Source organism: Vigna unguiculata, unplaced genomic scaffold (assembly GCF_037176805.1).
Source record: "Vigna unguiculata cultivar grain cowpea cultivar isolate G323 ecotype 2 unplaced genomic scaffold, ASM3717680v1 ptg000198l, whole genome shotgun sequence".
Taxonomy (NCBI): domain Eukaryota; kingdom Viridiplantae; phylum Streptophyta; class Magnoliopsida; order Fabales; family Fabaceae; genus Vigna; species Vigna unguiculata.
In genome coordinates this window covers 34,504-45,000 of record NW_028196835.1, presented here as the reverse complement: position 1 = coordinate 45,000, position 10,497 = coordinate 34,504, and the positions used below count along the sequence as shown (strand labels likewise).

The window sequence follows — 10,497 nt, the reverse complement described above, 5'->3', positions numbered from 1 at the left end:
TATGTAAGTGATTCATATACAGCATCTTTTTCGTTTATCAAGGGTTCTAATAATTGATATGTTTCGGCAAATAATTGAAATTCAATTTCTTGATCTGTATCCTCAATTTTTGGAAACTTAAAAAGCCCTTCTGTTAAGCCCCGATCAATGAACCTACAAAACCCTTCAAATTGTATCTGATTCAATCCAGGTAGTGTAGACATTTCTTCATTTTCACTCCCAAGCATTTTCAATTTCCCCGTGAATTTTATCGAAAAATATTCCACGATTTGCTGTCATGCTTCATCAAATCACATGAATCCATTTAGCAATATTGGAATTTCTATTCTTTATACTGAATTACATGAAATCTTACCTAATCCCGTGTATCAAATATTTCTTAGTGTATGAAATACCTATTATGAAAAGAGAAAGAAATATTAGAATTTGATACTCAACTTCGAAGGAATTTGCAACAAAACAAACAGATAGAATCGAAAGTCTAATCTAAAAAAGGATTGGAAATTTCTACGGGCATTTCAATATTTTTTTTAGGAATCTAAAAAAATGCATTTCATTTCTATCATTATTATGATATTACATATTCAAATTCAATTGGATACAAAAAAAAATCCATTCGAAATTGTCAAGAAAAGATATATTTTGAAGTGAAGTATTTTGGAGAGAATTGGGGAGAATATGATTAGAGTATGTTATGTGTAATGTAATAAGGCTTGTATTTTTGAAACATGCATATATTTAACTGCAGCTATAGATCTGTCTCTAACTTTATTGCAGTCATATTTGTTCAGGATAACAAACACATAACATGTTGTGTGAATTTTTACAAATTTTCTATTGAAAATTGTAAAAAAAGAATAAGCACGATAATTTCTTGAAAATACCGTATAGTATTGGTATTCTATATCTATATAGATATGGATAAGATACTCGATTAGATAATATCTGTGTAACAGATCAAATTGATATTCTAGGGTTTACATATATTGAAAGTTGCTGTTATAATTAGAATGAACAAAGTTAAAAAAAAAAGCAATATTGATTGGTTATGTATCAATTTTTATTTTCTGATCTCATTAAGAAAAAAAAATTTCTATTCAAATATTCAAGAATAATTCATAAAAGAATAGTTAACGGTTGCGATTTGTCTCAAGATTGTTTTTCAATTTTTCAATAGAAAGAAAAGGGGGGAGTATTCTCAAAAACTTCATATCTATATTTTTATTGGCGGCATGGCCGAGTGGTAAGGCGGGGGACTGCAAATCCTTTTTCCCCAGTTCAAATCCGGGTGTCGCCTGATCGATAAGAAACTGTAAATGAAAGATTATATTACGTTTTTTTAGAAAACTTTTTTTCCAACAGAAGCAAGCGAGGGAAAAGGAGTCTTGAGAATTGCGTTTGATTCGAAATTATAAGCATCAGTAGCTTAAAAAATGTTGTAAATATTTTTGTCTCGAATTCAAGGAAAGATTCTAGTAGTGAAAAGGAATCCATAAATTTAGAAATGATAGTTCGTTCACTACACAACTATTGTAGTGTCTGTCTCCTGACTGGGTCTTTTATTAGATTGGATTAAGAATAAGTCGGATAGGAAAGTCCATTTTTAGGTAGAGAAAAGGCAGAAGAAAAACCTTCTATACAGACTAATTTAAAGTTTATGAGTGCTTCCACATTTTATCAATATTATTTATTTAGATCAATTCTATTTAATAGCTTTAATTTAGCTAATTCGCTTTCGTAATATTCAAAAAAAGTATTCTTTAGATTTTCATATTCTATATTCTAATAAAATTAAAAAGTTTTGATTCTAAAATCGAATAGAAAAGAAAAAAAGTTTTTTTAATTATTTTAGAGAACGAATTGGGAGACATTTAAGGGACTATTTCAAATAGAAAGAAGAGTATAAGTATGCAAATGAATCTGTCTTGATTCTTTTTTTATGAAATCCTTAAGGAAATGATAAAAGAGAAATCTTAATATTCCCACCTGGTAGTAACATTCATTGACTTATAACTTCCTATAATTTTTTTATGTTTAATGTTTTATGATTTTACTAAAAATAATCAAAAAAAACTTTTTAGATGTTCTAATAACTAATAAATAGAATGAATTCTTGTTTTTCGTGAATGATGTTAGCCCAGAATCCTTTTTTTGACTCTGTAATAGCAATTCCACTATTATAGTATAGTATTTTTAGCGAATAATACAAAAAAAAGAATAGAATAAAAAATTTGAAAAAATAATGAAATAGTTCCTTCATATTTATAGAGATAGGAGACAAAATTTACATGGATATAGTAAGTATTGCTTGGGCTGCTTTAATGGTAGTTTTTTCATTTTCCCTTTCCCTCGTAGTATGGGGAAGAAGTGGGCTATAGGGATACTAAAAATTGAGTTAAGGGATCCAAGTAACCTTGTTGATTTCTACCTGAATTTTTGAATTTCGAAACTATTGAATGAAAATATTTCATTTAAACTAATACTAATTAATTGAGTTCAAATAGAAAATCTATCTTGATTCTATTATATTTTAGTAGTGTAATGTATTCTATGTATCTTATAGGAATTGAAAATACTCTTTCAATCAAACAAATATTTTCATTATTCCCATATTCCTATTTTGAGAAAAACAAGGGAATCAAAAAGAAGAAGAAATGGATTCCTATTCCAATCAAATTTTTCTTAAAATTTCTATTTCGATGAACTGACGCTTAACCTGGTTATATAGATATATATATATATGGAAAATGGCGGACCGTGTAATAACCATTCCTGTTTTTTTACCCCCTTTTTTTCCTAAGATACCGGAATTGTTTGTAAAAAGAATCTGAAAAAAAAAATTGGACGCAATTCTCAGATAGTAGAAATCAAATTGATTTCTACTATCTGGATTACGCTGATTGTACGATCATTTTTTTAAATCATTCATAAAAATGAAGAAATCATATTTCAGTGAAATTAGTCACTTTTACTTACCGTTTTTACATAAATTATAAGTAAAAAAGCAGTAGGAACTAGAATAAACAGTGCAGTAGCAATAAATGCGAGAATATTTACTTCCATAATCTTTATTATGTTCTATTTCTCTTAAATTTCTAAAAAAAAAATTCGGGATTTAATCCCATAGAAATGTTCAATCTTTCAACAATGGTATAAATTGGATTTCAATGATATCAAATCGGATCAATATCATGAATCACAAAATCTGAGCTATCAAATCAACTCATGAAATAGTATAACATAGGAAGATCTTTTATCCATACTAAATAAAACAAAAAAACATTTATTCTTGATGAAAGTCCAAAATCCCTTTCCTTCCTTTTTCGGCGAAACAAATGAAAAAGCAGGGGGGGGCCCCAAATAAAATTTTGTTTATCAATTTGATTCCCTACAAATACACAAAAAAGGAATTTATTTTTTATTTTTTTGGATTTATATCCAACGGGATTGACGGGGCTCGAACCCGCAGCTTCCGCCTTGACAGGGCGGTGCTCTGACCAATTGAACTACAATCCCAGGGAAAGGGGTGTACTGTATAAATATTTTTACGGACCGTTTCTGTCAAACCTTTTCTTTTTCTATTTCGGATTCGAACCTTTTTGTTGTAAATGAAAAAAGCGCATTTTTTTATATATTGATATGTATATCGATATCCACTTTAGTGAGATCGACACAAATTACTCGTAATCCGTTTCTTATTCTTATTCTATTAACAAATCGATTGAAAATTGAATCAATGAAAAAAAAATATTTTTTTTTTCAATTTTTCCTTATATTTTCTACTTACAGATCTTGACATGAATACCGATTATTAACAAGATTTTGAATTTGTGGAAAGAAATATGGAATACAGAAAAAAAAGAAATAACCTTAGATATGTTTAATATTTTGATTCTTCCGTATCATAGCACATCAGTCATTTCCAGAGAACTATAAATGGGTTATAGAATTTCATAGTGGATCGGCAAATTCTTGGGCCGAGCTGGATTTGAACCAGCGTAGACATATTGCCAACGAATTTACAGTCCGTCCCCATTAACCGCTCGGGCATCGACCCAGCACAATAGGAAGAATACATTTCAGTTTTTATTGAAAATTTTTGATCAACTTCCTTTCGTAACACCCTACCCCCAGGGGAAGTCGAATCCCCGCTGCCTCCTTGAAAGAGAGATGTCCTGAACCACTAGACGATGGGGGCATACTTGCCCGACCGCCATTATACTACGTTCATAGTATGAACAGTTTTTTGCAATTGTCAATATAATGATATGATTCGATAAAAAAAAATATTTTTCGTTCTTTCATAATTCCATAGAAATTTTTTATTAATCATTTATATTTCTAAATTTTTTTATTCCAGTCATAATAAGAAAAAAAAAGAAGTAATGTTCCAATAAAGAGAAAATTCTTCACAGGAATGATTCGTTTGTTGCAAAGGACGAGAGGTTAAAACTTCATTTCTATCATTTATTACTAATACTAAGATTCGATAGGTAGATTTATATCTAATACTAAGAAAAAAAACTTTGGAAAATAGAATTTTTCAATAAAAAAATAAAAATTTGGTTTAGGGACAGAACATATTGAATCCATTTTATCAATGATTCGATTTTATCAATGTTTCGATGAAATATTTTATTTTGTGAGTACATTTATGTATCAATAAAAAGAATTTAGTGTTATGATTAGAATGACTTCAAGAATCCATTTTGAAATAATATATTTGATATGGATCAAATCCAATCTTAATCAATTCTTTTTTTTAACTATATTCTATTCACTAGGTAAATCCAATTTTTTGTTCTTTGATGAGTCATTATACAAATAATAGATATTGATGTACATGTATTCTAATCCCATTTATATCATTTAATTTATATAATTTATATAAATTTATAGAAATAATTTATATAAATTTATAGAATAAGTATACACAGTAACAAATATATGTACTAGTCATGCTAGTTCCTTATTTAGAAATTGAAAGAAAGAAAAAGGGCCCTTTTAACTCAGTGGTAGAGTAACGCCATGGTAAGGCGTAAGTCATCGGTTCAAATCCGATAAGGGGCTTTTTACTTTTTTTTTCAAAAGCAATAGTCTTTCTATTTGAAGGAAGAATAAAAAGATTCTTGATATTTTGAAAAAGTTTCTATTTGTAATAAAAAAGAAAAAGTGTAAAATTCAATAATGGAAAAATAAAAAAAAGTAAGTGGACCTAACCCGTTGAATTATATTTATATCTACTATTCTGATATTCAAATTTGATAAAGATTCAATTCGAACAATTTTTTTTCTTTTTAAGACTTTTTTCGTTTAGACTCCCTAAGAATCTCTGAATATTTCCAATGAAATCTTCTTGTTTCTGAACTAAGAAAAAAGGTTATGCCTTTTCTTTACTCAGAAGGGCCTTAATACGAATTTCAAGTTCCACCAAACAAGTTTTTTTAAAATTAAAATGAAACATATTTTTTTCCATAAATTTCTATTATTTCTATAAGATTAGATAGAATCTTATAGAAATAATAGAAAAATACATTAAATTATGTCTTCACATATCAAATAGTTTCTTTTCATATCGATGTGTACGATATTTTTCCAGCAATTCATATATATGAGACAAAAACTTTCATTTACAGTTTTTTCTTTTTATTATAGTATTTATAAAAAAAAATGAAATACTAAAGAAAAAACTGTAAATGAAATAGAAATTTAGAAAACCTATGATCCTACAGTAGTTTCCTAGACAAAATAGAAGTCAATTCACAACCAAACTTCAAGAATAAGTTTCTTTGATGAAAGGAGAGAAATATGTCTGAAGATCCGCTAGGTATAAGAAGTGAAACAGGGGATCATTTGTTTCTTGAACAGTTCTGAAAAAAAAATTTCTATCGGATTTTGGAGTCATAGCAGATTTTATGATTGATGACTTGGAAGATTTTTAAGAATAGATAAGGAATAACCACATCGAGTTCATGGATTTGCCCTAGATATCAATAGACCCATAAATGATTTTTTATTCGAAACCGATTAGAAAACAAGGGAAAGTATACTTATATATTCTATATATATATAGAGAGAGAAATGAATAGAGATAAATGATCAAGGTCCGTCCCATCTCTGAAAATGCTCTATGAGGTGTTGGGAAATGGTTGAAGTAGTTGAATAGGAGGATCGCTATGACTATAGCTCTTGGTAAATTTACCAAAGATGAAAATGATTTATTTGATATTATGGATGACTGGTTGCGGAGGGACCGTTTCGTTTTTGTGGGTTGGTCCGGTCTATTACTCTTTCCTTGCGCCTATTTCGCCTTGGGGGGTTGGTTTACAGGTACGACCTTTGTAACTTCATGGTATACTCACGGCTTGGCAAGTTCTTATTTAGAAGGCTGCAACTTCTTAACCGCTGCAGTTTCCACTCCCGCTAATAGTTTAGCACACTCTTTGTTGTTACTGTGGGGTCCTGAAGCACAGGGAGATTTTACCCGTTGGTGTCAGTTAGGCGGTCTGTGGACTTTTGTTGCTCTCCACGGTGCTTTCGGATTAATAGGTTTCATGTTACGTCAATTTGAACTTGCTCGATCTGTTCAATTGCGACCTTATAATGCAATCGCATTCTCAGGTCCAATTGCTGTTTTTGTTTCTGTATTCCTTATTTATCCACTGGGTCAGTCTGGTTGGTTCTTTGCTCCAAGTTTTGGTGTAGCAGCTATATTTCGATTCATCCTCTTTTTCCAAGGATTTCATAATTGGACATTAAACCCATTTCATATGATGGGAGTTGCTGGTGTATTGGGCGCTGCACTACTATGCGCTATTCATGGTGCAACCGTAGAAAATACTTTATTTGAAGATGGTGATGGCGCAAATACATTCCGTGCTTTTAACCCAACCCAAGCTGAAGAAACTTATTCAATGGTTACTGCTAATCGCTTTTGGTCCCAAATCTTTGGGGTTGCTTTTTCCAATAAACGTTGGTTACATTTCTTTATGTTATTTGTACCAGTAACTGGTTTATGGATGAGTGCTCTTGGGGTAGTCGGTTTGGCCCTGAACCTACGTGCTTATGACTTCGTTTCTCAAGAAATCCGCGCAGCGGAAGATCCTGAATTTGAGACTTTCTACACAAAAAATATTCTCTTAAACGAAGGTATTCGTGCGTGGATGGCAGCTCAAGATCAGCCTCATGAAAACCTTATATTCCCTGAGGAGGTTCTACCACGTGGAAACGCTCTTTAATGGAACTTTAGCTTTAACTGGTCGTGACCAGGAAACTACCGGTTTCGCTTGGTGGGCCGGGAATGCCCGACTTATCAATTTATCTGGTAAACTATTAGGGGCCCATGTAGCCCATGCTGGATTAATAGTATTCTGGGCCGGAGCAATGAACCTTTTTGAAGTGGCTCATTTCGTACCCGAGAAGCCCATGTATGAACAAGGTTTAATTTTGCTTCCCCACCTAGCTACTCTAGGTTGGGGAGTAGGTCCTGGGGGGGAAGTTATAGACACTTTTCCATACTTTGTGTCTGGAGTACTTCACTTAATTTCCTCTGCAGTATTGGGCTTTGGCGGTATTTATCATGCACTTCTGGGACCTGAGACTCTTGAAGAATCTTTTCCGTTCTTCGGTTATGTATGGAAAGATAGAAATAAAATGACTACAATTTTGGGTATTCACTTAATCTTGTTAGGTATAGGTGCTTTTCTTCTAGTATTCAAGGCTCTTTATTTTGGAGGTATATATGATACATGGGCTCCGGGGGGGGGAGATGTAAGAAAAATAACCAATTTGACCCTTAGTCCAAGTATTCTATTTGGATATTTATTAAAATCGCCTTTTGGGGGCGAAGGGTGGATTGTTAGTGTGGACGATTTGGAAGATATTATTGGAGGGCATGTATGGTTGGGTTCCATTTGTATACTTGGTGGAATCTGGCATATCTTAACCAAACCCTTTGCATGGGCTCGGCGTGCACTTGTATGGTCTGGAGAAGCTTACTTATCTTATAGTTTAGGTGCTTTATCTGTTTTTGGTTTTATTGCTTGTTGCTTTGTCTGGTTTAATAATACCGCTTATCCTAGTGAGTTTTATGGGCCCACTGGTCCAGAAGCTTCTCAAGCTCAAGCATTTACTTTTCTAGTTAGAGACCAACGTCTTGGGGCTAATGTAGGATCTGCTCAAGGACCTACAGGTTTAGGTAAATATCTAATGCGTTCCCCGACTGGAGAAGTTATTTTTGGCGGAGAAACTATGCGTTTTTGGGATTTGCGTGCTCCTTGGTTAGAACCTCTAAGGGGTCCTAATGGTTTAGACTTGAGTAGACTGAAAAAAGATATACAGCCTTGGCAAGAACGTCGTTCTGCGGAATATATGACTCATGCTCCTTTAGGTTCATTAAATTCCGTGGGTGGCGTAGCTACAGAGATTAATGCAGTCAATTATGTTTCTCCTAGAAGTTGGTTAGCTACTTCTCATTTTGTTCTAGGATTCTTTCTATTTGTAGGCCATTTATGGCACGCGGGAAGAGCTCGCGCAGCTGCCGCAGGATTTGAAAAAGGAATTGATCGCGATTTTGAACCTGTTCTTTCCATGACTCCTCTTAATTGAGACGTGAGATCCAATGAAGTAGAAATCCCTTTTTTTTACTATAAATATTTGGTTGAGTAGAGCGAGTCGTAAAGAAGAATTTATTTTCCTATTTTCTTAGTTTCTATCGAATCTTTTTTTCGGGATGTTGAGGATATATAGCCCAGTCCGAAAAAAAGATTCGATAGAAACTAAGAAAATAAACAAATCTATTCATCGAGAAAAAGGAGAGAGAGGGATTCGAACCCTCGATAATTCTTTGTTTCAAACTATACCGGTTTTCAAGACCGGGGCTATCAACCACTCAGCCATCTCTCCAAAAGCTAATATATATATTTTTTTATCTTTATTCCACTGAGTAGACCATGAGTATTTGAATTGATACCCTTTTATCGACCCATAGGAAAGATATTCAATGTGAATTTATTGGTTTAGTTTTCTATCGGTATGTATATAGGTACAAAATCCAGCATGCCTTTTTGTGAAGTAAAAAAACTATCCTCGATCCAAGCCTCAAAAGGGTTGATAATAAACAAAATCAATGAATTCATGATAAAACCCTTCTGCGTTTTTCCATTTACAAATTTTTTTTTCAATGAATATTAAGAAAGGCATCCAGGGGTTGAGGGATCAAATGGTAAAGTTCTTTTGTTGGTAAATTGGAGGATTAGAAACATGACTATTGCTTTCCAATTAGCTGTTTTTGCATTAATTGCTATTTCATTTATTTTATTGATTAGTGTACCTGTTGTATTTGCTTCTCCTGAAGGTTGGTCAAATAACAAAAATGTTCTATTTTCCGGTACATCATTATGGATTGGATTAGTGTTTCTAGTGGGTATTCTTAATTCTCTCATTTCTTGAAGTTCTTTTTATTCTAGATTAAAAATGAAATGACCCCTCCCTCAGAATTCTTTCGGATTGTCAGCCATAAAGGGAATAGATCAGTTCCTAAAAAAAAAAAAGAAAACTATAACACATTACATTCTAAGGGGGAGTAAACTTCTTCTATTGGAAAAATCTTATATCTTATACTTATATGGTGGTACATTGTGAAACTAAAAGAAATAAAATAGAAAAAATGAACTATAAAAATTTGAATTTCATTTGAATATTCTATTCATATTAATATGATATGAATAGAATATTCAAATGAAATACTATAAATCTATTTATACGTCGTCTAGTATTTAATAATATAGAATATCTATCTGTATCTCTATATAGATAAATATAATTTTTTATTAATAGGAACTTACTTTTTTAAGAAAAAAGTAAATCAAAATATTCGATAGAATGATAATTTCAATTCAATTATATAGATATATAGAAAAAAACCATATATAATAATAGAAATGTAATAATAGAAATGGGAATTCTTGATAAAAATGAATAGTAATAGAAAATATTTTATTTGGGAGACAATATCTATTATCTAAATTTCTTTTTCATTATCCCTATATCCCTATATAGAATATCAGGCCCATCTCTGTATAAATAGAATCGCATATCAAGTACAATGAAAACGCGGATATAGTCGAATGGTAAAATTTCTCTTTGCCAAGGAGAAGACGCGGGTTCGATTCCCGCTATCCGCCCTATGTATTTAATAGTCATAGTATGAAAAATGCCATAGAATTTACTGCGTATAATGCCCTTCTTCTTGAAACCTTGTTTTTTTATCAAATTCAAAAAGTTGCGGAGACGGGATTTGAACCCGTAACCTCAAGGTTATGAGCCTTGCGAGCTACCAAGTTGCTCTACTCCGCGATAAAGAAAAGAATTGATAACTAATGAACAAAAACAAAGATGGAATGCGTCCCTTTACCATATCTATATAAATAGAATAAACCATTTATACATAACGGTAAAGGGACCCTCCTATGATCGCTGATAATAAAATGAAAAAAA

General features: G+C 31.9%; 5 non-coding genes across 5 annotated transcripts; 3 read left to right on the top strand and 2 right to left on the bottom strand.

Annotated features, from left to right (window-relative positions):
* Window positions 1–1,226: 1,226 nt before the first annotated feature.
* Window positions 1,227–1,297, top strand: TRNAC-GCA (transfer RNA cysteine (anticodon GCA)). The gene has a single exon. It is a non-coding gene; the product is annotated as a tRNA-Cys (tRNA).
* Window positions 1,298–3,442: 2,145 nt separating this feature from the next.
* Window positions 3,443–3,516, bottom strand: TRNAD-GUC (transfer RNA aspartic acid (anticodon GUC)). The gene has a single exon. It is a non-coding gene; the product is annotated as a tRNA-Asp (tRNA).
* Window positions 3,517–3,973: 457 nt separating this feature from the next.
* On the bottom strand, window positions 3,974–4,057 carry TRNAY-GUA (transfer RNA tyrosine (anticodon GUA)). Its single transcript has one exon. It is a non-coding gene; the product is annotated as a tRNA-Tyr (tRNA).
* A 941-nt stretch (window positions 4,058–4,998) lies between these two features.
* Window positions 4,999–5,070, top strand: TRNAT-GGU (transfer RNA threonine (anticodon GGU)). Its single transcript has one exon. It is a non-coding gene; the product is annotated as a tRNA-Thr (tRNA).
* A 5,043-nt stretch (window positions 5,071–10,113) lies between these two features.
* On the top strand, window positions 10,114–10,184 carry TRNAG-GCC (transfer RNA glycine (anticodon GCC)). The gene has a single exon. It is a non-coding gene; the product is annotated as a tRNA-Gly (tRNA).
* The last annotated feature ends 313 nt before the right edge of the window (window positions 10,185–10,497 follow it).